The 14876-nt window shown below is 31.8% G+C and overlaps 1 long non-coding RNA gene across 1 annotated transcript; it reads left to right on the forward strand.

The window, feature by feature from the left end:
* The first annotated feature begins 8601 nt into the window (after positions 1-8601).
* Positions 8602-11337, forward strand: LOC127879060 (uncharacterized). Its single transcript, XR_008048901.1, has 3 exons — positions 8602-8959; positions 10177-10365; positions 10751-11337. It is a non-coding gene; the product is annotated as an uncharacterized LOC127879060 (long non-coding RNA).
* Positions 11338-14876: the final 3539 nt, after the last annotated feature.

The raw sequence follows: 14876 nt of genomic DNA on the forward strand, positions 1-14876 counted from the left end.
GTATTACTGTAGGAGGTTTGGAGGACACAATGCATGAAAGAAGACAGATAGTTACATTTGATAGGGTTTATGATGCAATGTTCAAACCATGAAGTATAAATATGTTTTAATGGTATAATTTGTATAACGCGTCAATTGCATATTCCATGAAAGGAATGAGACACTTGGTTGACGTCTGTGTCCGAAAATATGCGCTCGGAGACGTTTCAAATATTTGAAATAAAGAGAAAGAGAGCAATATTTTATTTAATGAATAACGCTTATGACTTCACAAAACCATGCTAATTATTGTCGTTACGTCTTTACAATACACCACTAGGAGCTTCTGGAAAATATTAATGAATTTTGCCGTTCTTAAATATCTGCCTAAATTTAGTTTGTTTATCTAATGCATCTAACATTTCTCTATCAAAACATAACAAACACTATGTAATAGTAAAATTATTTATAAATATGCTCTGTTTTAAATCTATACAACGTTAGCAGACATGCATTACAATCAAAAGAATGATACTGCTTTATAAACACACGTATTCTACAATAAATATGTTCAAAGACTCAACACAATAATATTACTGCGTTAGTCATCCTGTACGCAAAACTTTTTTGTATCAACAAAAAAGACAAGCCCCCTGCAGCACAAAGCTTACTGCTAAGGCATTCGGGCTAAATGGTCGTGATGGATAAAGAGTAGCAACATATTGGCGTATTATGCGCGTGTCCTTAAGGCGTACGATTACTACAGTTTCTCAATGCGTTACCGTTTCCAGAAGTCAATTACCCGATTTTAACAAATTAACTGTGGTTATTTGTAGCTACGTAACTCGAAGGTGTCAAACATTAAGACAGCTTCCCTTACAGCGTAACCTGATTGTTTCAGCATTACAGCGCAAAACAATGCTCGAATTTGGTGTGTAGTCATTAATACAAACTTAAGAAATCGGTCATAAACGTTAGTTTGAAAAATTACATAAGTAATGTTTCAATGTGTTGATCATGCACGTGCTTGGTCATATTGAAACATATAAATTTAAGAAAAATCCATAAGCTGGGATGATAAAAAGCATGCAAATTTAATTATTAATTTTGACATTTGTTTTCCGCGTAACACCAATTATTATTGACTGATCTATAATACATCTATACGTTAAACGCGAGGTTGTTTACCGCATACGTTTAACTCCCTCCGGTTTATGTTCAGCTTCTCAAAGTTAATTATAACTTACAAATCCGTTGAACAATATTGATATACCTTTTTTCAAATCTCCATAAACAAGTCAAATAGCAATTAAACATAAATCGTCAAGTGGAGTATTATACAATTAAACAAATTACCATTTAGCATTAAAATATGTGTAAGCCTAATAGTAGCATATATCTTATGTAATAACAGGAAGAACATGCCATTTGCGCCTTTCATAGACACTATCGAGGAGATTTTTCTTAAAAATGAGACACATTCCATGTTTTGTTGACAAAGGACAAGCCTTATAATATCAGAAACATTATTCAAATATAAATTATATCCGGTCGTTAGCGTTTCTACAAGTGTTGAGGAGGGAAGAACGTCGCGTAGGATTCTTAATATAAATATCGGAATGCGGAAGGGAACATAATGGTGGCAGTGTGATATGTAACTGATAATTGTACTTAAACAAGTTGGTCATGTATTACCCATGCATGCCGAATGACTATCAATAGTTTACAATTGCCTGTGAATGCTCATTCAACACTTCGATTGTTACATCACAGCCGTTCACAACGGTCAAATTGTTAGATGTCGCATGTTGCCTATATAATGTACACAGTATCGTATCTTGAGTTCAAATTTAATATTTTAATATATATTTGGTTTTGTGCAATACATGTTTTGGGGCATATAGTATGATGCGATATTTGAAAATAATATTATTCAGTTTCGATAAGGGGCAATTGAATGTGAACTAAATAAAACATACCATACATAGCATGTAAGTTCATATGTAAGCTCTTCGGCGAACTAAATTATTTATTTTCACAAGTTTGATTGAAACCCACATAAAATCGTATACGATGACTGATACCACCAGTTTATTTGTTATACACACAATTGTTTAAATAATTAAACAGAAAGTTATCACGATTTTGTAACAATTCCTAACACCTATTAATGTGCATGAGTGAGATTCATTTCCTGAAGGCTAATACGTTTGGTTTATTTTTTAATGTTATGAGAAATGCATGTTTCCACGGGCGAGTCTCATTGATTGCAAACAACGGACATTGTAATGGGTAAAGGATTAATAATTGGTCACCGAATGGGTTTGCAGCTCAGTAAACTGTTTGTAAAAGGATTGTATGTTTTCTTATGATACCAATTTAGCCCTACAGTCTGCACTTTAGATACATAGCTTTACACCACCTTAAATTAATATGTCGAAATGCCGTTTTATTCTAACAACTTATTTAAAAAAAATAAAAATTTATTAAAAGGTATTCAAAATATAAAACCAACAGACAAAAATAATTGTACGCGGCAAGGTATAAAAAAATAACCGGCAAGTATATACATATTATATATATTCGAATGTCTCTTAATTAATGTCATTATGCCTTTATGCAGCTTCATAAATACCATAATAAATATGTAGTAATACATCCCCAAATATATTTGTTATATAAACTTATAGAGGTATGGAACAGCTCTAATTTATCTACTAAGATCTATTTAAATGTTAAATCATACGCAATAATTACAAACATGCATATACCAATGTAGGTACCTCCTTGGAAATAGCATTTTTGTAGATACGATACCACGCATTAGCGTTTGATTTCGTGTATAAAGATGTATGATTGTTAGATAAGTAGTTTTACATTTTTTGTCATAGCAATATAATATATATATACGGGCGTTTCACATCATCCCATATGATTGAATTAACGGAAATGAACGAGAAATAATAACACCATTCATATATTTATCGACAAAAGTGAAAACAAATGGACGTTATAAATACTATGTTATACAATTTCTTTGTATGAAACAATTAACCCTAGTTTGACAGCATCTGAATTGATTAAATTAACGGAAATGCATGAGTTATCATAATAACATGCACAATATTATCTTGTTAAAGAAGCAAACTTTATTTACACAATGTACTTACATTGAGTAAAAGTATTTATCAAATTGATTTTTAAATGTTCAATAAAGAAAACTGAGTTAATGAAACAATTGAATGGCATAACAGACAAACCTTTATGAAGGGATAGCACTTCAGAAATGTGTATATCCATGATAATATAATTTTATTGTGTATGTTAATGTGCTTGGACCAACTGATGCCGCCTGTAATGGTTCTGAACTGCAATACAGACGGTCACTCAATCCGGAGTGTTTATGACGCATTCAGTGCATTTACACAACTCATAAAACCAACACACGGTCATCGTGGCGAGATTCTGTCCCGCTAACGGTCTGACATTTACTGGAAAGAGACATTATGTTATACGACGAGTGTAACAGCGGTTTTAAACAGATGTTAAGCATGTTATTATAGCATTACCGAAATGCTTCCAATAACGATTATATAACATTTATGGGACAACTCAATTAAGTAACACATATGTGCATGGCCTTTTTGATAGAATTGATACCAGATGCAATAATCATGATGTTTTAATTTACACCCATAAAATGATAATGGGTTTGCTGCTCAGTTATAAAAAAAAGATGTAGCTACAGATTGACGTAAACAAAAACAACAACAATGTAATTTGTGATTTTAAAACCATTATGACTTGTATTTTAATAAATTAAAAAAATTATGATGCCACCTCTCAAGATCCTTTTTTCATAAAGGCGAGACGAGATATATTTAACACTCGTTTTGGATGATTTCATTTTGTTTCTAAAAGTCACACCTCTTAAGGTCTAGTTTGTATGTAACCATTACAGTGAATCTTACTTAGATATAAATGTATTTTCTATAAGTACTATGTTTTTTGAATTGTGATGAGTTTAATTAATATTTTAGCATGCATGTTTTGTTAATAATTCAGGGTAAAATATAAAGATTGAAGCTCTTTACAACCGATTCAACTCCAAATGCTTTGTATTTACCGTTACAAGACAGCCATTCTACATAAATTCATGTTGGTGTTAGTTTTGTACGTGCTTGTATTGTCCAAATGCATTTATTTTGTATCTCATTGGTTTCGTTCTTGTCATTAAAAAGACCGCGTGTTATAATAAGGTTTCTCTTTTGCTGTTGCAACTGAGGTTCCAATTATTGCCTTACTAAACAGTTACACTGGACTACCTGTTTAATCAGGAAAATAATTTTCAACACATTCTGTCCCACATGTTTGCATCGTAAGCACATGCGTGTGTCAATTAATCACTTCAATATTTTAAGAGTTTAGGTAACAGCAGGAAACAAGCACGAGGGCGGAAAACATATAGACTTACATGTATACCGTTAACCGATGACGATATAACAATAATACTTTTTGTGTCAAGTATTGTTATCAACCTTACATGAATTATCACTTTTGTTGTTTAAATTAAGTCAGTTAAGAAAGATTTGTCAGAAATGGAATGATTATGGATATGTCAATGTTCAGAATGCTGAATGAACGTTTGATTTGGGTTGATGCTTTTTATGATTGGCGTTCGTATCTGGTAACCTCTTAAATCGTCCGGTGATGAACATATTTGTATCATGCTAGATAACGAGATTACGAAAGTGTAGAACATAGTTTTCGGTATGTAAACGTTTTGTTTTGAAGCAAATACCTATATGCTAGATAACGAGAATCATTTATTAACAACAGAACAAGCATTTACACACTAGAGAATAATTGTAGCGCCAGGTATGTTTCTTCGGAAAGAGGTGTGACTTGTGAAAATTATCTTTTAAGAACGAGCACATCTATAATAATTCTAAACAAGATTTTACACAATTGATATTTAGAAATGTTAGGTAGCCACTACTGACCAAAACAAGACTGAAATGATTTTTAAAACAATAAAATAACCAGAAGTGCTCCGATGTCTTATTAATGAACATACGAGCATAATGTATGTAGTTCAAAGCGAATAAATAATAAGACTGGAGCTAGTTAAAAAAATGAAAAAAATATTGAGGTGTGAATTTTACATATGCAAAAACGCGAATTTGTATACAAAAATATATGCATAAATCGTTGAAATTGCATATTTAGTTTTCACACATGTATGATGTTTTTATAGATTCACTTCTTTCCAAATGTGTCAATGTATAACATGTTAAGGTATATGTTAAACAATATATATGCAGTCATTTTACAGCTTTCATACGGTTAATCTCAATTCTATGTGTGAGAACGTGAAATGATATAACAGCTACTCAAAAAGGAAAGTGTGATGATTTAAAGGCTTTTAATTTAAGACATAGACTCTTACAATATAAAGAAGTGAAACTACAGCTGCTGGAGTAGTATTGAATTATTATTATAAACAATTAGTAGGTCCTTTATTTAAGGCAAGTGACCGATTGCCAAAACAGTACAAAACAGGACAATACAGCACAATACAAAACAACATAAACACAAATAAGAATAAAGCTGGGGTCACCGCCTTGGAACGGTCAATGCAAAGCAAATACTAATTTTAATTTGTTTATAATAAAGTATCGCATATTTTTTCACAGACAAAGTTTTAATGATGAAAACAAACCTATGTGTATGCATAGGACATGATATAAAAGGAAACAAAGCTGATGAGAGCTTTTCTGCCGCGTTTTGGAATCATCATCCTAATGTTCTTATTACAATTAGTGTATGGAGAGTATGACTTATTAAAAGTACATACCGACTGTTTGTTTTGTTGTATGACGTACACTTTGGGTCAAAAGTACATATACGCCAACAGCTAAAAATAGATATCACCGCGGTGACAAAATTGTCACCGCTGTGAAAATTTTGTTACTGCGGTAATACATTTATCACTGCGATGATATATTTGTAACTGTGGTGATACTTTGTCTGACCCAAATAGTTTGATAAGAGCTATATCAAACTGACCAATGAAATAACGTCTTTCGAAACGGCAAATCGGCGAATATTTTAATTGATGCTTTATTCGTTGTAATTTAAGAATTGTCACTTTATGCTTATATAAGTATAACTTCATAAAGAATAAATAATCTAGGTGACAATTTCAGAAACCTTATTATTTTCCGTTGCCTCAAGGTCTGTGCGTGTTTTTACAGCCAGATAAGTGTCTGAAAACCGAGTATACCGTGAAGACAACGGACCATTAAACGGTAACGGATTAATAGCACAAGTTTTTAACAATGGATACCCTATGATCTTATTGCGATAAAGCAGATGATATGCCAATAAGTGTAATTTAACAAATAAAATGTACGAATCACTAAGCATTTATTAACTCGAACCGATAAGTGTGACAAACAGCTGGCGATCTCTATAAAACTCTTTAAAAAGTTGCTTGTTTACTAAGAATAAATCTGTGTCAACATAACTTTTCAAGTATTTATTTATTATTTAGTGTTTTTTGTTTGTTTTAAAGATCCATGTATGAGAAATTATACATTTGTAGACCACAATCGACAACAAAATAAAAGTTGACATGATTTTCATATATGAGAGTCGGTTAGTTACGGGGAAAATGATTGGTTGAAAAATGACCCAAACACATAAATGTAACAGCGGGCATACAAATATATCAACAGTCACAATTTGTCACCGCTGTGACAAAATTGTTACCGCAGTAACAAAATAGATATCATCGCGGTGACAAAATTGTTACCGCAGTGACAAATTGTCACCGCGGTATCAATTTTGCCACCGCGGTGATATCTATTTTTAGCTGTTGGCGTATTTGTACTTTTGACCCAAATGGTACGGCATACACTTGAGTGCAACTGATATATCGCTAACAAACTGTGCAACACATTAACATTCAATTTACTGATCTTCACATTTCGAACTGATAATTATGTACAATAACCCATTATATTTTCCTATATCACTAGAATCGTTGAGTATTTAAATAAAACATAAATGCAAAATAATAATAAGAAATAATAAAACACTTACCTAAAACCGGATTTCTTAAATCGCATTGAGTCAACACCAAAAGTTCATTTTATCTTATTGTTCCCTTACTTATTTGTTGCCTGGGTTTTATTGATGAAAGCTCGTGATATGTGCGTTTGATACAATATCTTGCCATTAGACGACTTTTGATGCATACGTAATACGAAGAGAGAATGTTAGAAAGCAAATGTAGAACATTAATCATAATCGATACAGTCTGGCAGCAATTACCGACATTTCCACTGTATGTCAAGATATGAAACGAGGGTCACATTGGTTTTCCTGTGTCTACGGAAATAAGCGACGGGTTAAATATAACATTACTAATGTTGCGTAATAAAATGTTAGATTAATTCAGAGATACTTTGTTTAATTGTGAACTGTATTGCCTTTCGTGCTTCACTTTAAGAGCTGTGTTTACGTGGAAAAATCATGAACAAATATATTTTAATACATACACCTTTTACATTTTATAATATAAATCAGACTAAAAGTTATAATGTTTACTTGATCAAAATCTAAATTTATTTAAAAGTTAACTTAGTCTGACATTTGTCGTTTGTAATGATATTCAACAGCGTACTCTAATGCCAATGAAAATACTTTTTGTGTTCAGTATAACATTGCTGTATAATGATGGTCATATTAAATTTGGTTATTGGCAATGTACTATGTCGAAGTGACGCTATAGAAAAGAGTTATCATAGTTAAATTTAGATCAACAAACGAAAGAGAGTTAATTTAATGTTTATGTCACTATTATCATCTTTGAAACCATATAACTGTCGTAAAAGATGTCTGCATATTCATCAAATGCACAATCTGGAAAAGAGAAACGAATTCATAAATGTTAAACTGGTATATAGAGAATATATGGTTGGTGACTTTTGATATCATGTGATATAAGACGAGTCTGATATGGCGTAGGAAAAGGCGAGGCTTGCCGAGCCTTTTCACACGCCATATCGGACGAGTCTTATATCACATGATATCAAAAGTTACCAACCATATATTCTATTTATTATGCCACATTTTAAAGTAAATAAGAAAATATTCACAAAACAAACAAAAACAAACAACCGCTAAATTCATTGATAAATATGCAAATTAGTAGCAACCTGATTACATCCGCTAGCGTCTATGCATATATATTTACAAATAAAAAATAGTTCGAAAGTAAGCAACAATCAATCAAATTTAAACGCACATAATACAAAAACTAAAGCGAGAAATCGAAACTTAAAAGAACAATTTCTGCACTAAAAACACAATACCAATATTTTTTTACAATAACACATTCGACATGTACTTCCAAGAGTACACACCAACCGCTATTTTCAAAGCGAATGTGTAGAGTGAAAATTTCAAACAATAAATACAATAATCAAATGGAACGGGATTTTAACGTAGTGTGCAATTTGGAAGTGATAAGAGTGATTTATTTTTCAACTTGTCCATCTCCGTAATATACGTTTAGTTGTGAGATGTTCACAGTTTTCCCCAAAAAACATGCCTTCACGTGCGAAATCAAAGTGGGTGGAGAACGTGTATTTCGAGTCGCTGGAACTTCATAATGAAGCTGCTTTTGTGCAATATTCAGCGACGTTACCAGCTGTGTGTTAGACGAAACGAAAATGCTTTGGTTTTGCATCGTGTTTTGAGACTGTCAGGGTGACATGATGGATTAATTGCTGTTTGACTGACAATAAATGAACATGTTTGTGTTTGGAGATTGCTAAGGTTAATATCTTCACAATTGGGAAATCCCAACATAAGTTGACTGCCAGTTTGACCACTGATCTACATAATATCAGTGGGAGAGCATGCTGAATCCCGCAGCTTCTGCACCATATGTTTCCTGTCCGAATAGTTGGTAAGTTTCATTGTTATGTATGCATGCTTAAACACACATGTTTCATTATTTGTGCCATTTTTTTACACCCATTCTCATGCTGATGAACCAATGATCAGTGCCAGTTGTTCTACTGTCGCGAACTGTTAATTCAAAATTGTGGAAAAATGAGTTGCGCACTGTTCGAAATTGTGAAAAAATGAGACACGCACTGTACCAAAATTTGAAAAAATGAGTCGCGCACTGTTCAAAATTGTGGGAAACATTAGTTGCCCACTGTTCATTATGATTTCAAAATTGTGGAAAAATGAGTCGCACACTTTTCATAAATTAAATTTTGAAAAAATGAGTCACACGCTGTACAAAATTTGTAAAATGAGTTGCTCACTGTTCAAATTTTTGCAAAAAAATAAGCATGCACTGTTCATTCAAAATTGTGGAAAAATGAGTTGCGCACTGTTCAAAATTGTGAAAAAATCATGTCACGCGCTGTACAAAATTTGGAATAATCATTTGCGCACTGTTCAAAAATGGGGAACAATTTTGTGGGGCACTGTTCATTCAAGATTACAAAAAAATAAGTCACAAACTCTTCAAATTGTGAAAACACATGAGTTGCGCATTGTTCAAAATTTGTAAAAATGAGTCGCGCACTGTTCAAAATTTGGAAAAAAAAGGAGTCGCGCACTGTTTATTCAACATGGTGGTAAAATGAGTCGCGCACTGTTCACAATTTTAAAAAATGAGTTGCACACTGTTCAAAATTGTGAAAAAATTGAGTCACGCACTGTTCATAAAAAATTCACTGTTGAAAACTGTGAACAAATGAGTTGCGTGCTGTGCAACTTTTTTGAAAACATGTGTCGAAAACTGTTCAAAATTGTGTCGCCCACAGATCAACAATGTGACAAAATGAGTTGCAAACTTTTTTTAAATTGTGAAAATTTGAGTCGCAAATTTCTCAAATAAGAAAACAAACACATATTCCCTTAATAAGCAAAAATAGCCCCGAGTCCATAATAAAAATATTTTAAGTTAAAAGAAATTCTTAATTATTTTAATATAAAGTGGAGTTTATACATTTTCATTTTGTATTAATAATATTGTGTCTATTAAAGTTGTAATTTGTTCAAGTTGTGCCATAAAAATGTTATTAAAACACTCTATTTTGAAATGTTATCTCCTGTTGGATTTGTTTTATTTTATTATAATATGAAATGTTTTTCTTTTAATGGCAGAAAGTTGCGACCACACATTCCATGGGTGATGATATCTACCAAAATTCTTGGCGGAACAGTTCTACCCTCGTCAGTTGCACTTGTCCGAGTCTTTCTCTGCCTCTCAACCAACTCGAGATATTCCCCCCCCTCCCCAACTGCATCCCGGCACAGCTTCACATCAACCCATCTAATTAATTTGTCGGAAAGGTAATACTTTTTTGTCGACAAATTTATTTTTGAGAGTATTTATGTAATTGTTTTATCTGAACATGTTATAAATCTATATGTCACTATATTTATAAAGTTTCAATTTTAATACAAATTATATATCTGGATTTTTATTTTTAACCCTTTGCATGCTGGAAAATTTGTCGTCTGCTAAAATGTCGTCTGCTGAATTTGTAAAATAAGCATTTTCTTCATATTTTTTCAAAGATAACTATCAGAATAGCAAACAGTTTGGATCATCTGGATCCAAACTGTTTGCAAAGGACTTCAAAATTCGGTTCCAGCACTGAAAGGGTTAAAGCAGTTATGCAATGAATGTTTGATGATGTTTTTTCTTCTAAAGGAATCTTTATTTTATTTTCAGGTTGACCACACAAATTTCCTGTTTGGTTGTGGAGATAGAATCTTTTTTTTTTTGAAAGTTTGATTTCAGACACTTAAAAATTGAAATTGTCATGTATTATTAGGCATGGCAGGCATTAGCAAAACATCTCAATCAAGTATTAATTATTTTACTTTGTCAATGTTAATTCATTGTGTATGCTATTCACCTGTTTGCCTTGCTTTTTATAAGAATGACACAAAAAAGGAAAGCATTTGTAAAGTATTAGTTATTTTTTTTATATAATCTTAGACGAGATGTTTAGTGAATATTTGTCATAAATTCTTCTTTAACTTGATCAAATCTGTCATATTTTATTTAAAACGTGTTAAGTATATTTGTGTTACGTTTTAAATGTTTATCATTACTGTTTTAAATTGTGTTCATCTGCAGCCAATGAATGGTAGGCTAGCGGTGCACATTTGTATTTGTTTAATTTTTTTCCATTGATTAATGCTCATTTAATTTATATTTCCCTATAGATATATACTTAATAAAGTGTTAGTTTTGTTTAAAAAACAACTTATTGTTTATTAATGTTCTAACTTCTGAATAAAATATGAATCGCTGTTTGTTTCCATTTAAATCAAAGAAGCGACATACCACGCCTACAAAAAGTAGTTCTCAGAATGGGCGGGGCTAAAACATGGAACGCTAAAAAAAATCATTGAGTAAACCAAATATGGGCGGAGTTTTAAAACGGATATTGATGGGCGGAGCTTAAAACTGTTATCGGATGGGTATCCGATAACACTTTAAAATATCATGTCAGCGTCTCCAACGTAAATGCGCTGTCGTGGCATAATAAAATCATGTTCGATTAATCATATAAGCCAAGGAGGAAGATCAACACACTTATTTTGATTACTGTCCAAATTGTAAAGAAACATACATACGTGTATCGGAGAGCTATTCACAACTGATAAACAACAATAAACTTAGATAATTATTGAATACAACTGTAAAATGCAAATACATTTTATAGTTTAAACAAAGTACAGTCAGGATAACGTTGTATCTTAGTTCATCGTTACTTTGGATATAACTAAACTAACATGATTTTGTGCTTCCATGTTAAAAAAAAGGTAATACCATCGTAGAGTAAAAAATGCAACAACGTTGATTGCACGATATGAATACAAATCAATATTATTATTAAAGCCATGAATGTGTAAAAAGATAACAATTGAGGTAACATTCATTCTTTTCAATTTACAATTTCATTGACAATTTTACTTGACATAAATCTCAACTGGTGGATTGTCTGGGGTCTGGGTTCGAATGCACCTAAAATCACAATGATTGCTTTCCGCACTATAAACCACAATAGAATAAAGACATATGCAAAAATAAAACGGTGTTTTTATACATTCCACAAAAGCTATTACAGCAATAACTCCAATGACCAGCGACATTCTGACGCGAGTAATGTCTGTGGTTTTGAATTATTTTGGTTAACTGCCTTAGACGCGATTCGAGGGAATCAAGCATTTTATCGAATCTGTGTGCATATCTATTTGGAAGCTTAAAATGTTTGTTTTGACTGTTCGATAGGATTGTTTACTTTGTTTTGGCATTAATGCGTAAAATACAAAGCAAGAAACGTTAAAAAATAGAAATTATGAAACTCTAAGAGTATAATCAGGCGATAAATTATTATTTATACCCGATAATATATCATTTATTGCTAATGACCAGCAGCCTCTACAATACAGCACGAATCATCCAATATTAATCGAAGTAGTATGGTTGGACGCTATTCAAAGCATAACAAATTAAGGGTGGACATGGAATTAAATTTCTTCACGAATCGAATGTTCTTGCTAATGCAGGTATTATTATGGTTTGATTTTGTTTATTTTCTTTAATACAACAAAGTTTAGTTTAAATAATTTTAAAAGCCGAATCATTACGGTATAATCACTGTATTTAAGGACATTATATATACCTTGTCAAATACAATATGTATTTCTCTGCTTGTGTAAAGTTATTGTCAATCATAACTTGAAATAATATCATGCGAAAAACAATTTCGAATAAAACGTGATGTAATATATAACGTAAACAATAGTCAACATAAATTTGCCGATGACATTTGAACCAAATTTAATGTTGAATTTATTTAATACGAAGGTACAAACAATTATTACAAAGAAACATTTGCTGGATAGTTGTTGTGATGTAATGTCTACGAATCTTAAAGTAACATTACTACTCAAAATCATCGAAAATTTCGCTCAATTTTTCGTAAAATAAACTTAACCAATTAAAAACCAGTGTTCCGTATGGCAATAACCGAAATTTCAACGCCAGATATCTGGTAATATAGTTGTTTGTAGATACAAAATGCTCGTTTTTATTATTATTGTGCATATTTAATTCCATTTTAATTTCCAGCACCGATATCTATTCATACGACACATAAACACTTACATGGTGTTCGTGTGTCGTATGAAAAGATATATTCGCGGGAAATTAAAATGGAATGAAGTGTGTCACAAATAAATAAAAACGAGCATTTTGTATCTACAAAAATAAAATCTATGTAATCATACCTCATCGTTTAAATTGTGGCTATTGCTACAAGGAATACTGATTGTTAAAGTGTAAACTTTATTTAACGAAATACTTAACGAAAGTTGTGTTGATTTTGAGCGTTTAAGAGCGTTAAATATGAATTATACCATAATCACGCCTGTTTAAAAGAAAAAACGAAGTATTTAATCTTGGAATACGGTTGACGAAACGTAATTATTGGCAACGTTAAGCATGCGAAATGGCAGGCGATAGCCGTAAATGAAATTGAATCGTTTATTTATCAGTATATGTTTCGTTGCTTAACTCGGCATGTCTTACTCTTATGCAAGTTAAAAATGTTATTTTTAGTGTTTGCATAAAGCTTGTAAGCCGTTCGCAAATCGTCTTTCTGCAAAAGTTTGTTAGCACAGGGGCGTTATGTAAACACTGCTCATATCATTGACATCCGAAAGTTAAATCCCTGGGAAAACTGGAGAAATATGAAATACCTTTAATTTCAAATGGAAAGTATGTTCGCATATGAACGTTTAATAAAGGCAAAATGAGTGTGTATTACTATAAAGAAAAATACTTTAAACTCTTTTATCAAAGCCACACTATAACAATTCTGAATTTGTATACATGTGCTTTAAACAATATTCTCACATAAACCTCCTTACGGACGGCAGATAATTCGGTTGCAATTTATCAGACAAATTTATTTTGAAAGTTAACAATAATAATACAAATATAAAAAAAATCAAACGATTAATCAGAATATGATATTTTAAGCAGTAAACATAAACCGTTACTCACTAAAATTGTTCCAGAACGCCGCTGCAAATTACGAAAAGATTGTTATATAAATTACAATATTTCTAGTAAATTCCTTACGTTTGGTCTTTCAGGACACTCAAACATTTAGTATTACAGTTAGATACTAGTAAATTATCATATTTTAATTATGGTGTTCATGCCATAACGCGTGTTCCGAACGGCGTTGAAAATAGCTTTAACTCAAAGGTTTACAACGTTCATTTACACGAATGTACGCTTTACAGACGGTATTATGATTCAAAGTTATGTCTATTACATTATTAATAATTTATGATCATGTCTTTCTATTGTATGCTCTTATGTATTTTAAAAGGGGCTATATGTACATTTTCGCGGTAAGCATAACGTCAAAAGGTCATTAAACAAATTTTGAGCCCGGCATAGTTATGTAAGAGGAATGATTCATTTCTATATTCTGCATTTTTTATTGTTTTTATTAATACTTAAATGGTATCCTATCTGAAATGTATTGTATAAATTTTGTACCATTTCTACCTTAGTACCGGTCTATTTTGATCTACTTTACCCAATAGGGCACTTATTCTTCGTAGATTTCATGTTTATTGAGTACAACTATTGGGGCCCATACATTTATTCATTTTTGATATTCAGATTATGATAGAAACTTTCCATAATGTGTTTAAGTGTCTACAGTTAATGCAGGGCCTCCATTTTAGTTTGCGCTTGCAGTTCCCAATCGTACATGTTCGTGGGTTCGTCGTGTTTAGTTATACACTGTTCTTCGTGACTCGAA

This window comes from Dreissena polymorpha, chromosome 4, assembly GCF_020536995.1.
Source record: "Dreissena polymorpha isolate Duluth1 chromosome 4, UMN_Dpol_1.0, whole genome shotgun sequence".
Classification (NCBI taxonomy): Eukaryota; Metazoa; Mollusca; class Bivalvia; order Myida; family Dreissenidae; genus Dreissena; species Dreissena polymorpha.